Raw genomic sequence first — 17357 nt, forward strand, 5'->3', positions numbered from 1 at the left:
GCATCTCTGTAACTATTGATTGGCAGGTTGTTTATGAAGAATTTTATTGATTGGCAGATTACTTGTGAACAAGTATACACACGCAGATGTACTTACATATATCTTCAATAAATATGATTTTTCTATTGGTTTGAAAATTGATTCTGTTATAACACTCAAAAGTATGTTGGAAATTGTCTGTAAGGGTGTTTAATAAAAACAATTTACCCAGCCGAAAGCATTTTACAAGTTACTTTTAGTAGTAATAGAAAACAAATATCAGTTACTCAATTTTCAGAAGAATCTAGACTTCTAGTTTCAAAAACAACACAGAAAGTGCTATTGTAGTAAGAATTATTTTTTTTAATACACACTTAAATGTCTTTTAAGTAAGGCCAGATAATTTGGTGTTCCCAGGGGAAAATCTACAGAGCAGATCATGTGTTTTCAATAACCATTGTAGGATCTTGTAGGGAAAGAGTGAGGAATGCATGGATCTAGATTATTCTCTTTATTTACCAAAATTAAAGAAATGGGGAGTACTTATGCAAATAGGTAGGGGAGAGGAAAGAACTAAAATCAGAGACCTCGTGTATTAACATTCTAATATTACAGAAATATGAGTTACTCTAAATCTGAAAAAAAAAAGTTTTGCGAAAACTTAGCAAAATAAAATAACCTGTTACATTTTCGTGTCATTGGATAATTTTTATCAACCAATGAATTCAAAGAATTGTAAAGGAGATAATGTGGATATTCTATAAGTAATTCCTACAGGAACTTCTGTTATAGTATATAGAAATAGTGTTGGAATTATAACACAAATCTGCAACAAAGCCATTAGAAATAAATGTTATGGGGACATGTACAAGTAATTGATTAATCTTAAAACAACTGATGAGCTGTGTCGCTCTCTGTGATATCTTCCTGCAATGTTTGCACCTCGTGATCACTTGTATCCTTGTGATTTCTAGTGAAACTTTATTTTGGCAAATTTTCTGATTTTGGTGAACCTGATTTTACAGTCTAATGCTTATGATATTGCATCAACTTAATATTAAATCAGGTTTCTCCAGGGAAACAGAACTAATTGGAGATTATGTACATATATATATGGAGACATATACGTTCATAGGTATATATATACACATATATATTATATGCACATGCACATACATAACATGCATGTGTGAAGTGATTCTATGAGGAATTGATTGGCTCATGGGTTTAGGGAGGCTGACATGTCCCCAGATCTGCAGTCAGCCAGCTACAGACCCCGGAAGGCTACAGGGTTTTGGCAGCCAGAATGCCAGCAGGCTCAAAACTCTGAAAGAGCCAATGTTTCCATTTGAGTTTGAAGGCAGGAAAATAAAACATAACATGTCAGCTCAGTACAGTCAGGCAAAATGAGTTTTCTCTTATTCGGTCAACTTTTTTCTTCTCTGCAGGCTTTCAACTGATTGGCTGAGGCCCTCACACGGGGGAGGACAACCTAATTTTCTCAGGTTACTGATTCAAATGTTTATCTCATCCAAACCTTCTCTCACCGACACATTTATAATAGTGTTTGACCAAATGTCTGGGCATCCAGTGGCCGAGTCGAGTTGAGATATAAAATTAACTGTCACACTTATTATTCATCTTTCCTATTTTCAATATTGAAACGCTACACAAATTTTCTATGCCCGCTTTCTTATACCAAAAAAACGCCTCCAAACTTAGAGAACTCTCTCAACTAAACTGGCACAATGTAGATGTTTTTATTCAACTCTACCACGGAGGTTTAAAAAATAGAAAAATCCTTAAAAAACACAATTTCAATTATGTATTAAGTAAAATAAATGAGCAAAACCTAAAAATGAGAAATCATAGGAGGGTAAATAACAAGAGGTTAAGTAGACTTAATCATTCACTTTATGACCTTCACTAATGATGCAGTGGTTTAAGACCACTGCCTACAACATAGGGAGTTTACAGATTGATGGAGCTAACAGAAAAATCAAGGGTGTTGTGGACAAGCTGACTGACATGATTCAATATGCATAGAATGAAAAGAGGCATAAGAATGAAAAGGGACTGATGAACTCTGATAAATGGAACGTTTGGAAGAGTACATGGTCGTAATGAAGGAAAATGCCACATACATGAAACGTGAAAATCTGGTGAAAAGAAAGGATAGGATATGAAAAATAAAGTAAAATTCAAATATGAAAAATAGAAGTTTAGACATGTTAAGAATCACTGTATTAGTTAGCTTGGTCTTCTGTAACAAAATGCTTCAAATTAAGTGCTTTAAATAATAGATCTTTTATTCTGAAATGTTACACAAAATAACTGCATTGATTCATTAAGTTCAGCAGTCTCACTTAAATATTTACATAATAATAAGAATAGTATTTACTATTTTAATTATAAATAATATAATTTTAACTAACTTTTAATCCCTTGCAAAAAAATATTGGAGCCTAAGCTTTCCCACTTGTTACATACGAATTCTGTAGGTAAAGTTTTACACCTTTCATCTCCTACCATATTAATCATTTTCCAGCTCTTTTTTATGTACTCTATATTTTTTGTTCTGCATCATAAGAAAAATTACCAGAGGATACAAAAAATGGACCATGTGATTGATTTTTAAGTCTTATGTCACAGAAATGTGACCTGAAGAGTAACCATAACACAAGTTCATAAAACCAAGCAAGTAGGCATTTACATACGCACACACTAAATTTGATGGGTGTTACTCTCATATTCCTAAATGAAGTACTGTGAGCCAGATAAGAACACTGTACATAAATTAGGGTTGCCTTTTTATTGAGATAGCATTGGCTAATAACATTATGTAAGTTTCAGGTGTTCAATGTTATAATTCAATATTTATATACACTGTAGTAAGCTCATTCCATTTCCTACTTCACCTGCCCTCATCCCATAATATTTCCCATAGTTTGCACCATTTTCTTCTTCATTTTCCACCCTTCCATCCCGTAAGCACAATTGTTTCCTCATATATGACATTTTTATCCTGTTCATATCCTGATTTTCTTCAGTCCCTGTGATCATATAGACAGATGGACTCTGAAAATTATATTAGCCCATCACATTTTAAGAACAGTGTATATGGCATGGTTCTCATGAATAATGATCTAGACATGAATGAGCTTTATCATAACCTTTTTATTCATTACCTATTAAACATTCATATGTTCAGTAACTGAGAGAATGGGATCAACTAAACATTTTAAAAGAGTTATTTATATGTCATAATATCATCATCGATCTTGAATACGAGTAATAATAAGCCAAATGTTAGCATCCACCACAATTGTAATTCGGCATTAGTCAGGGTTGCCCAAGGACAGCTGATGGTATAATTGAAAGGCCTGGGAGCCAGAAAACTGACTGATAGTGGAGATTCCAATACAAGCCTGAACACCTGACAACCAGAAATGCAGAAAGCAAACGACAAAGTTTTAGTTCAACAGTCACGCAGGAGAACATTTAACTTTTCTCTACCTTTTTGTTCTATTCAGGCCCTAACTGGATTGGAAGATGCCTCTCCTCACCCCACCACAGAGGGGAGTGTCCATCCGTTTTATTCAGTTTACAGTTCAGATGCCAGTTTCTCCCCGAAACAGCCCCACAGACACACCTGGAAATAAAGTTGAATCAGATATCTGGTCATCTTATGACCCAGTCAAGATGACACATGGAATTAATCAGGCCCTATAAGCATTCTTTATTAGCCCAAGGTCATTGAGTGAAGATCTTACCTTACTCAGAATTCCGAATCCTAATCAGTATTAATTTTAATTTTCTAATAGCAAACCAATTGAACTCCTGGTTGTTTTTCTTTTTTTTTTCCCCTCTCATTTTCTAAGTTCTATAAAAGAACTTAAATCACAGTTTGTTTCAGAGTACACAGTGTTCCAAATTTCATTTTTGATTTGTAAGTCCACCTGCCGAAACTGCAGCAAATCATTAAATCAACGAGTTCATACAGGTCAGAGCATGTCAGTATATCATAGTTAGGGATTTGTTTAGTTATAGAAAATTTATCAAATTTTATTTTTGATTTGTACTTCTACCTGAAGAAAATATAGCAAAGCATTAAATCAAAGAGTTACTACAGGTCAGAGTGATTAACTATATGGTAGATAAGATTTTGTTTAATTATTTTTAAAAAATGATTTCATCCCCTTTTGAGTTTTCAACCTATTGAAAACATAGTCACAGAATTTTTGAAAGGCTCATGGATTTATTTTCATACCTAACTTTTAAACAAATCAAAAAAGAGATTGTGTTATTGATGCATTTTTTAATTTTCTCATTTAAGATTTAACAAAACTGACATTACTTTTGATTGAGCTTTACAAGACCATATGCATTTGTTAAAAGGGACCATTTTCTATCCTACAAAAATGAAATGTTATTAATATTTATGAGGGTGACTATACTGCTTCTACTTTCCTGTATGCTTTTATGAAAGAATTATTTTTTGTTCCCCAGTATGCTACTGGTGCGAGCTTAGTCTAAACTGTGATACAAACCTGTCTAATGGGATATGGTGATGGGAACAATTAGGAGGATTATGTCAAAATGCTCAGGAAACTCCTGGGGCAGAATGTGTCATGAAGGATACAGAAGCTGACCTAGCCACGCCACTGAAGGAAATGGTCATCACTTCTGTCTTCAGATTCCTTGCTAAGCCTAGAGCTACTTTAACTAAAATCAAAAAGAACTATTTCCTTAAAAACTATCCTGAGATACTGGGGAAGAAATAGTACAGGGTGGTATAAAAGTAGGTTTACAGTTGTTTGTATGGAAAATAATACAATAATCAATAAATAATGATATAAGAATAAACTCTGAGTTTCCTGTACTCACAACTATAAGACTATTTTTGCCCCACACTGTATATTTTAAGCCCAAATAAATGGTCTATTCTGACCAACAGCAGCTGAGATTTCTAATAGGATGAACTAAATAGTACGCTTTGGACTTTGAGCACAAACCAGGATATAAAGAGTGAGTATACAGGGTCCAGCAGAAGTAGGGCCTGCTTCAGTAGGGTTGATAGGGTAATAATATGGTATGATAATTTATAGTTTTACCTTAAAATTTCACCTAAAAATGTCATTTGGTGTGCTTGACTGTGATATTGTTCTTACAAAATGACATGCTTGTGATTTTGTAATAAAAGATTTTGTAATAAAAATGGGTGTTATGTGTGCCAGACCCTGCATATAGGAGTAGAGAATAGAGTGTATATGCAGAGGAAGTGAATGCTTTTTTAAAAATGTGATGAAAGACAGGTTAACAATAAGGAACATTGAGCCAGGTTATATCAACAGAAAATTAAGTTCAATAGCATAAAGAGGGAAATCAAAGATCTTGAAGAGAAGCAGGTAAGGGTCACGACGAGGTTCCAAGAAGGAATAGAGGGATATCATCTGTAACTGACGTGGAAGGTTTAACCTTTGTTAGGAGAGAAAAAGAGATAGATGAGTGCCGATGAAGAAATCCTTATAGAATCAGCAGTGAAAGTAGGAGGTTGCAGCCACCACATTCTTTCAACGTTCTCTGTAGGAGATGATGTCCATATGAGGAAGGAAGCGGGGTGAGGTTCAGGAAAATGAGTCAATAGGCAGTTAGGTTCTAAAGAAGACACAAAGAATTTCCCATCACACATGCTTCTCAGCACAGTGGGATTTCCACTTTCCCAAGAATTGAAGTTTGTTTCTTCATTCTCCTGAATCTGAGAAGACCCATTGACTGCTTTCACCAATAAAACAAACACAACCCAGGAGACTCTGCCATTCCAGATGGAGCCTTTAACTGAGCATTTAGCTCCTGATTTCTCCGTATAAGTGCAACTGTCTCGAGTGCATCATGCTATGAGAAGGCAATGCAATGAGAAAGGACCACAGGGTATGAGATGCCACGGAGAGAAAAGCAGGAAAAGAACCAAAGTACCAAATATCTCTCCAGCCCAATTAAGGATTCAGACTTTTCGATCCTCAGACATTGTCTGTCTGCCACCAAAAGGGATAACTACTCAGCTGAACAGAAGCAATCCACAGAACTATGAGACATATTTATGACAAAGTATTGGTGTAAACCTCCAAGTTTGGGGGTGTTAGTTACACAGGAAAAGATAACTGGAAAATAATGTTGAACCTATTGTTTTGAAGGATGCTTGAGTGAGCTAACCAGAGAAATTTAGTAGGACATATGAAGCAACATCAAATGCCTAAATAAAGTGTTTAACTTAATTTATTTTGCTGAATTCTACATGCAGTTGAGTGAATTCATCCAGCAGTAGTCATGAGCTACGTGTAGATTACTAAACACAAAACTAAAACCTGCACTTAATCTAAGGTTGATGTTGAGCCAGCGCAGGTACAAAAAAATTAAAATCAGTCAAGAGAGTAAGAGACCATAATAAAATTATTTATATTAGTGTTTCAACTATAAAGTATTTTTTCATTATATTTGATTATTTTTAAGGTTTTTATGTGAGCTCTTCTGGGATGCTCTGAGTCTCCATAATCATCAGATCATCACCACCACCACCACCATCGTCATCCCAAAGCATGTTCTTTCATTAAATCCAGTCACAGTTGTTCTCCATGGAAGTAGTGGATGGAAGTCACTTTTCCTTTGGGCTGCTGTATGTAGTTTCAATATTTTTCAAATGATTGGCTTTAACTATAGACCATTATTCTTGACAGACCTTGTGCTTTACAGTGGTATAATTTGGCACTGAAGTTCTTTCTTGGTTTCTCCTCAAGTTGAAGCTTATAATTTAAAATCCAGAAAATTATACTGTATCTTGAAAAGGACAGGCCTTGCCATGCAACGTTTCCCCCTAAATGCAGTTGATTTAATGGTGTTTAATTAATTTAAAAAAAGAACATGACCAGTAATGTGTTACTTAAGTTTATACCTGAAGACTTTATTTGAATTAGAGAAATTCTCTAGAACAAAATTAACTTCAAGGTCTGCTTTTCTCTTTTTTCTTTTCTTCTCTTTTTCAGAGCAGATCTGAGTCCATGAAATTGTTGACACTCTTAAGTAAGAAAGTTTACAATGGTATGTCACATAAATGTCACACCTCCATTTCACCACAATCCTGAACTGTGTGAAGTCTATGTCACCATTACAACTGCCAAGAAAAAAAAAACACTTACATTTGAATAACTGACTTCCTCAATTTTCTGTTTTCCTGGCTGCCAAAGAGGAGCTGCGATCCTTTTCTGTGCAATCGGAAGCCAATGTAGAATGAAACCTGTTTATTCTGGGTGTGTCAAAGGGGAAGAAAGCGAGAAACTGATATAAATGAAGTTGAAGTGTTTGTTTTAATTTAATTTTTCTTAGCAAAGGGATTTTCCTAAGAAAATATAAGAATCACATAATCGTAATCATTTTGAATTAACATTTTAAAACAAATTAAAAATTGAACTGGCCATAAACATATCCCCTGTGTTCTTCAGCATTGCACAGATGTAAATACTTGATAGAAAAATTTTAACACAATCATCGAGAGTTGATAGAACAAATGGTTCTCATTGGACCACAGATGTGACCTGACTTTTCCTATTCATTCATACAGTCTATGCATAATTCTCTCATTTATCCATTCTATTAGTTATTGCAGCCGTGTACAACAAAGAATAAAATATAAGGGCAGCAATTTGTCTTCTGAGGTAGCTTAGCCATTAGAATTTATCCCCCTCTATTTTATAACAGTCTCCACAAATATTCAAGTATACTTTTATTTACATAATTGGAGATTAGACAAGTTCACATTTATATTGCCTTTCACTTACAAATGCCCTATTTAGTCATTTGTTATTGTGTAATATTCTCCCATCAGACAAAAAACATATGCATCATTACCACATGATTTCAATATGACTGTCCATCCTCTGACCTATAAAGACTTACGTCCATTGATAGAAAACAAAAGGCCCATACTGTCTTGTAGTAAACCCCCAAATACTTGGTATTCCATTACTAGTGTTAGTAAACCACCTTTGAAAAATTTTAGGCCAGTAGTTGGGCATTGTCTATTTTGGTCTAAGTTTTGAGCATTGTTAATGTCAGATGCTGGTGCTGTCTTCATTTCCAAAGGTAACACCACAATGGCCAGTGTTTGTTTGTTTGTTTTTACTTATTTTTTTAACCTCACCCAAGGACATTTCCCCATTGCTTTTAGAGAGAGAGGAAAGGAGAGAGGAGAAACATCGATTTATTTGGGAGAGAAGCATTGATTGGTTGTTTCCTGTATGCACCCAGCTGGGGGATGGTACTTGCAGCTTTGGTATGTGACCTGACCCAGAATTGAGCCTGAAAACTTTGGGCCATGGGACGACATTCCAACCAACAGAGTCACACTGGCCAAGGCCAGTGTTTATTTACTAAGAGTCAAGTTGTTGTGCATTTGAGTGTGCTTGAGTCTCTATTTGAATAATAAACTCTCACTCATGGTTTGGGGACATTACTCTAATAAAAGATCTCAGCTCCTGACAATTCAATACCAGTCGCATTTGGCATGTGTAATTGTTTTCCATTCCTAAACCCAGACACAGAGCAGGGCTGACTGGCTGTCACTCTCATTCCTAAACTGCTGGCCTCTTATTTGAAATGATTTCACCATCACTTATTATAACACAGCTATTGGGGATTCTGCTCTCTTCCACTCTTCACACAAAACTGTCTCCACATTGTTGGTGAGCTCAGTTCATAATACTTCCGGAATCAGTCTTTACTGTTTATCAATGGCGCTTCCCTCCTGTTGAAGTTCCAGGCTCAGAGGTAAAGCTCCTGACACTTTGCAAACAGTCAAGCTCTTAAAGTTGGTTACAAGGTAGCACTATTATAGAGATCTCAATTTTGCGTGGAGTTAGATGTTACAGGTGTCAAAAAGTCTGTTCTCAGATTCACATATTCCCATTAAACCACAATAGATAACATCACAGCGTTTTGCTGCTCCCTAGAACCTGGGCCAGGAAGGTCCGAGAAACTGCATTGAGGAGTCAAATAAGGGAGTTAAAATTCAGACTCAGTCAAGACCATATCATGTGAGGTCCGTGTACAGAGAAATAGAAAGGAAGGAAGAGTAGTGAAAAGCAAGGTGAATTTTATCTTTTTTTGAGAGAAAGGAGTTAGAATTATTTTTTAATATAAGTGTATACCTGTAGTGATCCATGGTTAAATATGAGGTGCTAAATTTTAGACTAAAGAAAGTTATTTTGTGCAAATTAACTATCTGTAGTTGCATCACTTACAATCTTTCTTTGAACACTAAAAAAATCGATATGTAAAAGGCCTTCTTTCTATCTAAACCTGTATGTCTTGCTTTATTCCCTTTTCAAATTAGCTTCAACATTTTTATGGGAATAAAATATACTGACAACAAAACAGTATACAAAGAATGATTTTTTAAAAAGATTAAATTTATTCATTTATTTTTAATTTATATATTTGTTTTTAAGGAGAGGGAAGGGAGGGAGTGAGAGAGGGAGTGAAACATCAATGTGTGAAAGAAACATCAGTGGGTTGCCTTTCATACCCTCAACTGGGGACCTGGCCTGCAACCCAGGCATGTGCTCTGACTGGGAATCTAACCAGACACCTTTTGGTTTGCGAAATAATGCTCAACCCACTGAGTCACACCAGCCAGGGCTTTAGTTATTCAAAACTAGATATCTGAGCACAACTCTGCAACATTTGGATATTATAATTCTCACTATGATTCTCTACAGTATAATAAAAATTTTCCAGTTAAACTTGTCATTATGTGTAATAACCATCAATCATTCTATAAATAACTTTGAACAAAGTCTTTATTTTTATTGTTCTATACATAATCAATTAAATGGCATTTAGAGAATTAACTATGCTCAGAGAATATTGTGTTTTGGACTTTTGAATTTTTTTTCCTCCAAAATACATCCTGTTAGCTGAATAATTAATTTGTTTGTTATTGTTGTTTGTCACGATGGTTTAAATGGCATAATCAGTTACAATCATCTGCATACTTAAGATCAACTATATTTTCCACCTGAAAGCAAATTTTTGAAGGGCTGCTCGTACTATCATTTAATTAGCCTTCCTTCATCATCTAGAACAGCACTATAAAATAGAAATATAATGCAGATAAAACATGTGACTTTACACTTTCTAGTAGCCATATTAAGAAAGTTAAAAGAACAGGGAAAATTTATTCAGTAAGATATTTTACATAAACCAATGTATAAAACTATTATTTCAACATGTAAACAATATAAAAATTATAAATGAGACATTTTTTCATTTTTAAGTTACACATAAAATTCATCATTAATTTATACATACATTACATGTTAATTTGAGGTAGCCACATTTCAAGTGTTCACGTGTGGCTAGTGGATACCATATTAGACAGTACAGTTCTAGAAAGCAGAACCACTATCTTTAAATTGCTTCAAATAAATGCATAACAAGTTGCCTAACAAAAATCTAAGTGCTCAAATACTATCACTTTTTCTAAATGTTAACATTGTTTTTAACTTTTCTAATTATTTTTCAAAACAATTGAAAAGTAGTTTAAAAAATATAATGGGTGCCTTGTCTTCAGCATTCTGCTTCCATAGTTATCAATTTATGGTAGTATTTCATCTCAATTCATTTTCATCTGTATCTCTAACTATTCTCACCCCCTACTGTTAGTTTAAAACAAATTAGAGCCATTGTAACACTTCATTAAGATAGTTCAGAATGTATCCCTATAAGTAAGCCATTTAAAAAGCAACCACACTTGGCTGGTATAGCTCAGTGAATTGAGTGCAGGCCTGTGAGTCAAAGGGACACTGGTTCAATTCCCAGTCGATGCACAAGCCTGGGTTTCCATTCAGGTCCCCAGTAGGGGGTGTGTGAGAAGGACCAAATATTGATGTTTCTCTCCCTCTCTTTGTCCTTCCCTTCCCCTCTCTGTAAAAATAAATAAATAAATAAAATCTTTTTAAAAATAGAAAAATAAAAAAACAACCATAGTATTATGAATACACCTAAAATATCTGTAAATTTTCCCATGTTATCCAATATTTAGTGTCAGTGTACAAATTCTAATCATTTCTTAAGTGTCACAGTATTTTAAAAGATATTTAGATTGCTACCATTTTTTTAGATTTTATTCTACAGTCTTTCATTTTCTCTCTCTGTCTCTCTCCCTTTCTATCTTTTTCATTTGTTGAATAAACTTTAGTTTTATGGGTTCTTTCCATTTTGTTTTGTCTTATTTCCAAAATTTTTGTTTCTGTAGCATAACCCATATTCTGAATCTTGCTTACATTGTTGCTTTCTCTGTTTACAGTATTCCCTACATATTGGTAGATGAATCCAAACTTAGATTTGATTAGTTTTATATGACAAGATTATTTTATAGAAAATCTGTATGCCGTTGTGATTTTTCAACATGAGACACATTATCTATCAGGCCAAACATATTGTCTGGTTCTTATTTTTATAATGTTATAACTACAGGTGATTCTGTATAGACTCATTATTAGATTGACTGTAGCAAAAGGAAAACATTCTAATCCAATTGTTCATTCTTCATGTATTATCTGAATTTTTTCTATAAAAAGAAATTTCCCATTATTTCTTGATTGATTTCTTTTTGACTTTATCAGTTTTCAACAGTTGAAATATGTAATTCTCTACTTTAACTTTGTCAGCTTTCAACATGGTTTCCCCTCAAACTTCAAAAATGACTTTAAAAAAAACACAAAACTTTATTTTTATTTAGAGAGGGAATGGGAGAACAAAAGAGAAGGAGAGAAACTTCGATGTGAGAAGAAATGTCCATCAGTCACTTTTGGTGCTTGCCCCAACCAGGGACTACCTCCAACCCAGGTGCATGTCCTGACCAGGAATCAACCAGAGACCTTTCAATTTGTGGAGCAACACCCAACCAACTGAGCTACACTAGTCATGGCCAAAAATGAATTTTAAAAAATAAATTACCTTATGAGTGTAAATATATTCGATAGATATATTTTTTTGTGATGGTGAACATTTGCCATCTTTGTTTGATGGAAGGTTTTCTGTTAGGTTCCTGTGTCTTTTTGACATGATCCCAGCTTCCTTGTTATCCTAATGTTAAGATACTGCATACTCATTCTGTATGTGATCTTTTCCATAGCTTTTTCCATAGAATAAGATATTTCCTCTCCACACCGTGGCTCATTTTTGTCAAAGTCTCATCTGAGAGCTAGCTAAAGATGCTATAGTTAGCACATTCTTCCTGGGTCATTTTAATAGAAACTGCTAGAAAATTATTGTTTGCTAGTTATCAAAATAAAGTACACAATGAGTTCTTGATAATATTTCTAATTTAAAATGTAGAATACAGAATTTTCGCTTAACCTATTTTATTAACTCATGCTAAGAAACCCATTTCTCTAAGACATTGGAATGATAAAATTAAAATATTATGTAATTACTCAATTTTTATACCTTATAGCACATAAAGCTATCTCAGAATAAAAATACCAATATCACTTCAAGCAATATCTTTAAATTAATACTTTTTGATACTTATTTTTCTTCTACTATAGATTTATAGTCAAATTACTGTTTTTAAATCCATTTGGCATAATTTCTACCTGTGTGGATATGACCAACTATCTGTACATTTGTATACATTTGTAAGGTTTTACTCTTGATTGTATTATTTTGTATTTTTTAGTTTTATTTTGTTTAATGAATATATGAAATATTTGTATGGGTGTGATGTAAAATTTACAAAACAAGGACTATTTGAAGAAGACTAGTTTTTATAGAAGTCACCATTACTTTATTTCTTCCATTATAGGTAACCTTTACTTTTTATTTCAGTGATTATATTTTTTATTTTTTGTATATTATAAACATATATTTTTGTATTCTTTATCTTTCTTGAATAAATTGGACTATAAATCACTTCAAATAATATATAGACATAACATGTTATAATTTTATAAATTCAGAAGTATTTTAACAAAAAATCAACATTTTGGTAGAAAAAAGGAGTAAGAGACTATCTGACATATTGCGTTGCCTGCAGTAAACTTTCTGAGGTAAGAACGTCACAGATATCCAAAAAGAGAAAAGTCTGTGTCCCTGGGAAGGAAAGGCTACATGTTGGTTATACACTGCAGACTTTTCATTGGGTTATACATTGTACTCAGATCAATGTTTCATAGAAGTGGGCTAAGATGTGTTTGGTTGGCACCTAGAGGTGGGAAAAAGATGGCCACCGAGTCAGCTTCATCTTGGAAATTGGAGCATGGCTTCTAAAGACCTTTCATTTCCTTTGAGTCTGAGAACACAACTTTCACAGCAGGCAGTGAAAATTACCCTAAGCAAGATGCAGCTATCTTCTCTAAGTATCTCAGATTCATTTAAGTTTTGCTTTTTCAAATAGTATTTATTAATATGTCTCATTTAGTGGGTGGTAGATCTGAGTGAGAACATTTTGCTTTAAGTAATGTAAACCAATTCAAAATTGCCATTAAATTGCGATTTTGAATTGCTCCAGTCATGGCTAATTACCAAAGAACTAGTTTTAAATTCCTTCTATTTGTCTGCTCTCTTAAATTTAGAAGAGAGAAAAGATGTTGATGGCTGAGGTAGTGTGTGATTTGCTCCAATCAGAGTTTTTTTGTCATGTGTTTATACTTATATTTTCTAGCGAAAGTCTACATGCCCGCAATGCTTGGAAACAAACTTACTAGAAATTGTGACTATCACATTGCCTTGAATACACATCTGTGAATATTCAGCATGTTTGCTTTAGCCAAAAGTGATTATTTTTTTAAAAAGCTAGAATACCTGTAATAGCTCATGATGAGATGGTCAGAAATAGATTGAGCTTTTGCATATATGCAATACATTAGCTTAAAAACCAAATTCCCTGCCATCTGGACTACATATTTTTAAGTAAACATCTAAAAAATAAATTCTCCACATTTTTATCCATATCTTAGTACTTAAGAATGTGAACAAGGACTTAGCAGTTAAAAATAAAGGAAAAGTCCCACCAACAGCCCAGAGTGTTAAAGGCATGTGATTAAAGCGTGTGTGAGCAAAGGGATATGTGGGAGGGGGAAATGACATAAAGAGGCATTATAGGCTTAAGAAATGCAACATTTCTTTAAATATAGATAATAATGATCACTAATGACTATTATATCATCTAATTACAGAGACACATACTTCGTTTAGTAAGCCTTCCTCATAAAATAGTAGAATGTTCAGACAAGGACCACATGATGGCACAGGTGATGATGGATGATATTTTGGAAAACATCAGGAGCTTCTATTGCCTGTAAGGTAGGATGCTTTCCAACTACTTGATTTTTGGGAATCCAAGCAAGGGAATGAGGTCAAAGGCAGTTAGGAAGCAGGTACAAGAACAAAGCCATGATTAACTGACTGTGTGTGCAGGGGGTGCGCAACTGAATGTTGAACAGAGTCCCTGTATTTGATTTTATTGCAAAAATATTTACCAATTCCCTTCATATTATAATTTTTTAAATATATGTGACTATTTTTCCATTACTCTAGATAATTCAGAGTGAGTATAATTTATTTCATTTTATACATACCAAAAATGATTAAAGATTTTATGATATGCAAGAAAAAATAACCCTGAAGACTTTAAGATAATGATAACAAAAGGGATCCATTGAAATTGGAGGAAAATGCATTAAGTCAAATATCTTATTTCTTTCTATTTCCTCTCATACATGGCTCTTTTAGCAATTAAGCTCTTCTACTTTCAGCTCTTGCAGATATTAAATTCTAAATATTGAAGAAACCACATTCTATTGAAAAAAATGCTACACTTTCACTTTGGAATAAAAGATTTAGTTTCTAAGGTTGAACCTTTCATCTGAATTTCCCTTTTAAGGATATTGAATTTCATTATCTGGAAGCTCTACTTATAAATGGGAATGATAGATTATTTTTCCCAAACTCAGGATGTTTAGAGAGTCATTCAAAATGTTAGTTTACTTTTTAGATATGGAAATTTGTTTTTGAATTGATGGACTGTTATTTTAGGGCTGAAAATTGTGTATCAGTCAACCTAATGTTCCACTCCAAATCTTCAAATGAGCAATCTCCTTCTTTCTTACCCATTATAATCAGATGTGTAATAAGTTACCAAATTCCTGTTTATGGAAACTTTGCTATGTCACACCCAGGAAACACAGGAGTACTTCCTACTGTTTTCACTGTTTCAGCTCCTAGCTTTGTCTACTAAAGCAAACAAGAAATGAAGTTCATTGTTGACACAATCTACCTTGTATACAGTGTTTTAAAAGTTCCAAGATGGGTGGAAAATATTGTTTCTAGTCATTCACTCAATGGCAGTTGTATCTGTGTAACATGGCAGTAAGTACTTAACATAACATAGAACCCTAACAAACAAACCTGTACCTCCACCCTCCCTTCTTACCTGCTACTTTTTTAATGCCATGTATCCAATACCATCAGCTGTCTCCTTACAATTGTCCCACTAATATCTCAAAAAAACTTCTTAATTTTTGCTTTTCTATCCCAATTTTCCTGCAGTGCCCAGTAGTTCTTCCATTGCCATTGAACCTTTGTGATTTTCCATATTCCATATATACTATTTTGTTGGATTGTTAATTTCTTCCCACCATTGCCATCCTATGCTAGCACTTGGGGAAATGTGAAATACAAAATCAAGAATACTACAGAGCAATAAAATGTATGCAAAGTAACTTTTTAAAAAACTTCAAATTTCCTTGCAAAATTTATGCCCAAAAATGTCATGAAAAAAATTGTCATATTCTACAAAATGTAAAAAAAAAAAGCTTTGACTGTCTAAGTGAATATATTGCTGAAGCAATTGTGTTTCTTGAGAGGCCCCTTTAAAATATCAGTTCTAGATTATCCAGATTCTTCAGATGGCTCAGTCACATGCGGTTGCTCCTCAGATGAGATTTGAACTTCCATGACCTCTTATATAACAGCTGCTCTTTTTAAATAAAAGCCAAGAAGGGGAAAAAAAAAAAAAAAGCTTTAGCAGTATATTAGAGACTACTTGTAACTTTACAATTTTTATCTCTAATTTTTGTGAATTTTACTGTTTTAATTGGAATCATTTCTCAGCATCATCACTGACATCTTTCTGATTTTGCAATTGATCATTCAAAATCTGTATTTTCCCTCACCCCTCTGACCCTGCCACCAGCTCCCTGTTTTATCCCTGTTACATTAATTTCTTGAACGTTTTTATCTCAGACCTAGATAAATTTCTCCAGATTCATGCTTTATATACCCTTCATTTTATATAGGCTATTATTATTTTCTTATTTTGCTTTCAAATGTTCTTTTCTTGTTTACGGTATACTCATTCTCAGACTACACTTTCAGGGATCATTCTATAGTTCGTTATGATGCATTCATTTTCTTAGCTGTTTCTTCTTGCTCCCATGATTGGCAAATGAATGACAACTCCTTCCAGTAGAGGTTCAAAAAGTTGTTAAAATCTTTTGTAAATCACTCTCAATCATGAAATGATAGAGTTGGCAATGCTATTTAATTTCCCTTCTAGTCTCTAAAACATACTGAAATATTTTAACCATATATCATGTTGTGTCAGGTCTACAGTAAATCAAAGCAGAACCAAATTCCATCTTTCTTTCTCCTGCTCATGCGTAATGCATGGGGCCAGATGAAACTTCTTGTGCTCATTAAATATCTAAATAACTGACAAAAATTAAAAACATCTTCTTCTTGCTATTTGTTCAAGTTTATTTAGCTATCTAATTGTTTTCAAAACATGAAACTGTGAAGAAAGGTCTATCAAGTGTACTCATGAAGTTGATGAGTTATTACTGATGCGATAGTCTCTCTGGCTGGTGGTCAACAGCTCTGACTCTTCCACCGCAGATTCTCACTAAACAACAGAATATTTGAGTATGCTTCAAAACACGTGCCCCCAGTCCTTTAAAGCTGTGCTTTTATTTCTGTAAATCATGGCCAGACGGGAAATTTCAGCCTCCTAAACCCCATCAACTCATGATTAATTTCAACAAAACAAAACAAAACAAAACAAAACAAAACCCTGAACATACCAGTCGTTGTTGGATTCACATGAGTATAACATCGGTTTGCCAAACAGTTGAATTCACTACAGACTTAAATTTTGGAGAACCCGTTTGGAAAAGGGGAGCACACGGCCAGCTTTCAGAAACGGCAGTGATTGCAAGGCAGCGCCCTTTCCTGTTTCAGGGTCTGTGGCTATGGGAACCTCCTCCAGAGCTCTGTGCTGCTCTGTATTTATAGAAACTGGTTTCAAGCCTGGCTCTCCGGTC

The sequence above is a fragment of the Desmodus rotundus genome, chromosome 2, assembly GCF_022682495.2.
Source record: "Desmodus rotundus isolate HL8 chromosome 2, HLdesRot8A.1, whole genome shotgun sequence".
NCBI classification, from domain to species: domain Eukaryota; kingdom Metazoa; phylum Chordata; class Mammalia; order Chiroptera; family Phyllostomidae; genus Desmodus; species Desmodus rotundus.